We start from the raw sequence: 7,405 nt of genomic DNA, 5'->3' as shown, positions 1-7,405 counted from the left end.
CTAAGCATCCATTCATGGAAAAAAAGACACAAAATCTGAAATTTCACAGTGATTTGTTTATTTTTTTTTTCTTTTTGTTGAGCAGCCAGCTCTGCTTCATCCATAGACTGTGTTTATAAGCAAAACTACCAAGAAGCCTGAACCAGGCAGTGGATTAGAGTCAGAAGCATATGGTTTCTGCTGTTACTGTATCAAAAAAACATCAACAGGTTTTGGATCCATTATTTGGGATAATAGAATTTTGATAGGATATGAATTTAATCATGATGGTATGATCCATCATGATTAAATTCATATCCTATCAAAATCCTATCATTAAATAATGAAAAAAAACTTACTAATATATTTTGTGTCTGCAATCTCATTTTACAGAATTCCTAGTGTATTAAAACATTTCCAGCAGTAACGAGGAGCGTGTACTATCTTAGCATGGTTTCAGTGGGAACATACAGCCCACACAGCTGCCTGTCTGTTTCAGAGTGTCTCTGTTGCTTTGCTCAGTGGTGCGTTTGTAGTTGGTACTGTTTGCTGCCTTGACCTCCACAGGGAACAATGGAAAATCATCCAAATCCTGCAGTGCTGAAGATGGAGAATACTCTGCTTCAAAAAGCTCTGTAGGGAGGTGCAGTCTACTCTAACAGAGGTGCTGCTCCTTTGAAGACATTTTCTTATACCAGGCAGCTACATAAATGAAACAGTACTGAACAGGATCTGGCTGCAGCCCATATGTACAGTGTAGCTAAGACATTGGTTTTCAGCCAGGTAGACTGGGTTTAATTTGTATTTAAACCTGCGTGAGGTTAGGTTGGCTTCCTACCAGGCTTTGACATCAATAGCTTGAGTTACTGCTGGTGGACCAAACCATTTTAGCTACCTGGGCCTAATTAATGTTGTAAAAATTAAATTAAAGTCCTTCCCAGATAAAAAAAAAAAGGAAATATAAATAAATGTATAAATGTATGTTAAATTATGTCTGTGAGGAGGAGATATAATGTAATTTGTTTTAATAACAAGATTGTCAGTTTCATTTAAAAAAAATAATCTGATATGAAATTTAAAATGGTTGGTGATTCTATATAAACCATAGTCTTGGAGTGTTAAAGTGTGATCGGGCCTGTAGGGTCATCCCTCATTTAAAGAATCAGTAATGAGAGCACTGATGTCTGCCTGTCTTCTTGTTCTGCCAGTATTGCCTTATCTTTCTGCAGGATCCTGTTTGCCACAGACAGACGCTGCTGCCACAGACGAGTCATTGGGTCAAAGCGTGGCCAGTGTTGAACCTGCAGCCACCATCTGCTGTGTGCCCTGAGAGGCTTCCTGAGCGCTGTCCTTAAAGAGAGACAAACCAGGACAGAGTCTTACCCCTTACAACCCCTGTGTGCTACTTTTATGCACGCTTAGGGCTTATTAACCCCGCTTCTGCCTCAGTAGTCGGATGGATAAACATGGAGATCAGTTTGTACCTACTGTACTGCATCACCACAAATTTACAGAATTACAGTACATAAGATTTCATATTTATATATATTTAGAGAGCTAATGTCATGTAGGTTGTAATACAAAAAAACTGAATTAATTCACTTAGTGTGTTTTTTAACTAGTTTTTAATAGTCTTTGAATATACAGTAGATTTAAGAGCTTCATGATTTAACTTAAACACTGTCCTCTCATGGGGAATTTTCCCTACAAAGCTGTGTTTTATCAAATCACCGCTTACTAAGTTTCATTCAGGTATTGGTTTTTTAGTTGCCCTGGATGTAGTGTGAACCTGGATGAGGAACACTGGGTACAGGGTGGTATGTGGGAGGCTGGGGCCTGAAAGCTAATTTTCCCCTCCAGGCCCCTGCCAGGTTTAATGGAGCCCTGATTATTGCTCTGGTATTTTTGCACCAGGAGTGCAGCTATAGTGTTCTTCATTTACTATAATGATATATCTCTGATCCCACTTCTTCTTATGAAATGATCCACTTCAGGGTTTATTTATTGACAAAACAATCTTAACCGAAGGCTCACCTGTTTTAGAGCTTTGTGTGTATTATTACATTAAAAAGCCTGGAGCAAATAGCAAGGACTGAGTTGAGATTGTTTTGTCAGTTGTATTGAAATTGTTTTCTAACACTTTACACTTTATCTCTTCATTTTAATTTGATTGTTAATACATTTTATGGTTACTAGTATATATGCATTTTTTTGGTACTATTTATTGTATGCCTATCTGGTCTTTCAAGCTCCTCTGCTCTGAATCACTGGATTCTAAAAAACACAGTTCTGAGGATTATTTCAACACTATCTATTATTTAATTCTGCTGCATAATATCTCCTGACAAGTGACTGCAGGGTTCTGATGTTGAGTTACATCACCTATATTAGAGCACCAAAACAGACATCTTAACAGGCTCTTAGAGCCTGTGAATCAGCTTTTAGCACACCAAGGGAGACTAAATGACAGAAGAAAATACATTAAGAGTGTTTCATTCCAGACTGAGACTCCTCCAGTAGGTGCTGAAGAACATCCACCTACACGGTGCTGTGACTATTGTATTGGTTCAGAAGATGACAAAAATACCAGTATTATTAAAGTACACATGGAGGTGGACGAGCATGGAGGGTTAAACTTGACTGTTCATAGCTGCAGGTTAAACTGGGTTCTGATTTAATTCACCCTGTCGAGCTGAGGATGCAAAAATGATTAGAGGAAGTTCCTGTAAGATCATAAGTACTGTCTAATTAAAAGGCGATTGGCTAAAAGGCGACCAATGTGTGCATGTATATATACGAATCTAGGTCGCATTAACTGAAATACGTAAGCGTCACAGCATGAACTGTCCCCTGTCTCCTTTGAACTCACCACTGCTGGCAGAGACGATGTTGCCTAGAAACTGAGAAACTGCTTATTTCTCAGTTCTCCAAGGTTTCACTGTTGTTGTCACAACACATCATCGCATCCTCTCATCGTCATCAGGCCTTCAGTCTGTGTGATCAGACTCACAGACTGGATGCTGTCTGGAGCAACAAAAGGAACACAGTAATGGTGCATAATTGTGATTACTGCAGTCCCCCCTCTAGAAATTTACCTTAAGTTATTTAACCTGTTACTTCACAGTCACATGTTTCTGCCATGATTTTCTCATCAATAAGGTGACATAAGTGTGGGTTACGAGAACAAGCACTAATCCTTTATTCTTGATGCAGATTTTTTTAAATAGAAACTGTGGCGTTGGATGTGACAGCTCAGGTTGTAGTGAAAATACAAATGTAACACTGAATTATATCTGGTTTTATTCATTTACCTTTTTCTCTTTTGGCTTGGTGTAACTAATATAAAGCACCTTCTAACACATTTAGAGGGCTTGTTAAGATTTCCAGGATACCTGGGGATTTACTTAGTAATCCTCCATCAGCTGTCAGAGCCACTGGTCAGCTATTTTTACTAGACACTGTTCAGTGCTGTTCCTTATTGTTGTGTGACCATTTCTACAGGAATACGGGCTGTAGACTGTAATTGACTGCTAATTGTTCAGGTGGTAGCTGAAATACATTTTAAGTGTCAGTGTAACATAAAAACACTTGATACACTTTAAAAGGTATGTAAGCAAATATTGAATTTATTTTATCATCCATCAATTTTGATAAATTGATATTTAAGCAATTTGTTAAGTGAAGTTGCCGTTCAAATGTCTAAAATGTGAAGATTTGCTGATGATCACTTTTATATATCATTGTACATTTTGGGTAAGGTAAGATTACCAAATGGTGTTTTTCAGTAATTCACTTTATCTGACATCTTACAAATAAAATGACTGGTTGATATCAGAATACATCAGATACCAGTGTCAAAGCTCCAGTTTCCATGTGCATTGAAAGGTCACAAAAAAAAAAAAAAAAAGTGGAAGATGTTCATATATCAGCGTGACAGTTGTGACCTACACAGCCTGTAATCTTTACAAGGTTACCTGAGGGAGCTTTAAAGAGCACAACAAAAGCAAGCAATGGAAACAAAGAGATATACAGTACATTTAATTTGTTCATGTGATTTTATTCAATCTAATTTACATCTGTTTTATTTCTTTTGTTTACCCTTGAGTAGCAGATCCCCAGCTGATCTCATCACCTATGGACTGTAAAAATCCTGTAAAAACTTGTAAATATATAATATACCAGAGTGTAAAATTGTCTATTTATATATATTTTTTATTTTTATATTTTATTGCATATACCCCGTTCTTTAATTTTTCTATTCTGCTTGTTATTTTTTTTAACTTGTGCCTTTCTTCCTGCTGTGAAGATGTAAATTTCCCCACTGTGGGACAAATAAACGTTGTTCTTATCTTATCTTATCTTATGTTTTCTTATTTCCTCTTATCTTATTTTGTCTTTATGTAGCATATTGCATCCAACAAATAAAAAATAGATGTTTTGTGCATCATTTTATACACACTTCTCTTTAACAGAGAATTGCTGTAAAAAGAAGGTGTATATGAATATAAAGCCCCATATGTAAAGAGAATCATAAAAAAAACAGCTTTTCATTCTGAAACTCTTAGTTTTGGTCTTTGCTTCATGAATTCCTATCTAAGCCCTGTTCTTAAAAACTTCCTTTCACATATTTTGTTTATCAAGCTCCATAGCAACTTGGTAGTTGGTAGTGCTATGACATTAGCCCGTGTGTGAATCACTTGGCCTGAAGGCTGACTGGCAAGCATCCATGGGGCTTCCGTGACAACACCAGACGGTCAGAGGCCAACTCCCACCAAACACACACTTTCATACAATGAGCCTCCCTCCTCTGCACCTCATCTGGCTCTGCAGACACTGGCCTGCCTCTGCTCTGGCCGTCTGAAGGCAGGAGCACGACACGACCGGGGCAGCAGCTGCACACCGGTCCGCCGAAAACATCAGATGGGTCTGAGGAAAATAAAGGACAAACAGTGCATCACTCACCAGATTCCCCGCTGAGACATTGCACTTATTAACCTATTTAACCAAACAAACCTGCTTCTAGGTAGACACACATACATATTATCTGATTGTGAGAAACCCCGTTAAGAGACTTGGCTCACTGCCATATTAAACTTGTTCCTGAGGCATGGAAACTTCTTTCACCTTCTGGGTTCAGCTCAAGTAGGACTTAGCTTGGCGTTCTGCCAAAAGATGGATTACTGAGTGTGTGCAGATACAGGGAACATTTACTGTTCATTCACATCATTTCACCCTATCATCTGACCACCAACATTTAAGAAATACTCTTAGGCCTGTTAGGTCAGAGACATCAGGATGGCTGTAGCCAACATGCCAGAGCTGCTGTAGCTCAGAGATGACAAAACATGAGATAACCTGAGGCTGATGAATGATCATTTTATGCAAAAATTCCACAGCGATAGGATTCACTGACATTGCAGTGAGTTGCATGCAGATTTAACAAAGGTTGTGGTTGTTAGGGTGGATGGGTGTATCCACACTGGCTGTTTGGTTATTACTGTAACTGTTGCTAGAACATGTTCTCAATCCTTCCCCTGACCCCTCGCCATGAGGTTCTGGGAACTCAGCTTAATTTAAAAGTCATCTTCAAAACAGCAAAAGTGAACTAGTGATACAGTTGGCCACTAAAAAAGAATCATACAGTCTGTTATATCAGTATATTCAAGAGGGATGTCCTGGATCTGTTACTTTGTGCAAACAGTTTAATCAATTAAGCTGTTGCAAATTTTACACACACTATACACAGTTCAAGAAATCCTTCAAGAAATGATCACATTAAGGAAGTATTAGTACTATTTTACAGTATTTAGTTATCATGACCACAGTCCATTAACTTTAACAAAGTGGCTCCTTTAACCATGCTGCAGTACATAAGGTGACATTAAGATTTTACAGAGCCTGTGCATGAAATTTCCCCTACACGGTGAAATAAATGCTTATGAGCACCAAAGATACTGCAGAAAGATTTTTTTAAAAATGGAACTGAATGTAAGTCAGGGTTTGCAGCATCAAAGCAGCTCTAGTGGGTTGCATGGATGGCTAAAGGGTTCTATGCTCTAAAACAATGGGCACTAATCACGTGTTATAACAAACTCTACAACTCTGGAGTCAGGTTTGCCAGAATTTGGAACCTGGCTAAAGTGATTTGATGCTGGGTGATAGGGGCAGTTGACTTTCCAGTTCATCCTAAAGATCTTGGATGGGGTTAAGTTCAAGACTCTGTGCAGACAAGTCTTCCACACAACTTTTGGCTATGTGTTCTTTCATCCAAGTCCCAAATTGAGTCTTACTTAGTTCTACATGGGTCATTATGTGCCACTTCCAAAATATTATGGCAAAATAGTAATTTAATTAGTACGTTTAAAGACGTAATGAAGCAAAGTCACGGTTGAGAGAGAGAGAAGTCTGACTTCAGTCCAAGTCATGTGATGCAAGTCTAAAGTTTTGGTGATAACTACTGTACAACGATCTGCACTCTTTCATCTACTCATGCTGCATACCTGCAGCACTGCAGATGCCAATCAAAGCCACTGAAGCTAACTGTGGTGGAAATCACTTATTCTCTGATTGCCATTGACTGATTGTCATTTCTCCGCAGGGGATGCAACAGCAATAACTGCAACATTCAACAATCAACTGAACACTGGAATAGGAGAGTAGGCAGCAGTTGTTATATGACTATAATAAGGTCTGGGCTGGGAACAATGAGAGTGCTGAATTAAATTACTCTTTGTGCTGTGTGCATCTTCAGTGCTTCTTTTCTTCTACTTCCTGACTCTCATTGCTCTCCTGCAAGAGGTATAAACATGGAAATAAACTGCTATCAGCAACATCAGCACATCAGGTTTTCTTGTTTACATGACAGAAACAAAGGTTTGGGAGAGGGATTTAGAAAAGGTGCAGGTGAAAAAGACAGAAAAGGGAGAAGAGAGGGAGCAAAATAAGGGAGAGAAAACAGAGACGAGATGAAGAGACAGGGGGCATGTGCTTGGAAACGTGTCTGTCCATGCTGACAGCATGTGACTATATACAAGTGAGCAAAGCACAGCAGGGGAGTGTGTGTGTGTGTGTGTGTGTGTGTGTGTCTGATGTTGTGTCCCTCTGCATCTGTGAACAGGCATTGTAAGCATTTTAACAAGCTTGAATTGCACCTTGGTTTTTTTCAAAATCACACAGCCTGAAACCTGGTCAGTATGTCACATTAGACCCGGTGCTGTTTCCACTCCACATATCAGATCAACTGCCTCACATTCACAATATCAGAGGAGAGGATCGGAACAATCCCTCTATTTAACCCTGTTGTTTCACAGGGAGAATTTCCCATGTGCAATCGCCTCCCAGTAACAAACCATCCACCCATAAAGGAGAACCCATACACAAATATCGTGTGTCGTGTGAAGGACGACGAGGTGACTAAGTGCTGCCG

Source organism: Mastacembelus armatus, chromosome 8 (assembly GCF_900324485.2).
Source record: "Mastacembelus armatus chromosome 8, fMasArm1.2, whole genome shotgun sequence".
NCBI classification, from domain to species: domain Eukaryota; kingdom Metazoa; phylum Chordata; class Actinopteri; order Synbranchiformes; family Mastacembelidae; genus Mastacembelus; species Mastacembelus armatus.
The sequence above is the reverse complement of the archived record's forward strand: the minus strand, read 5'-3'. Positions refer to the sequence as shown.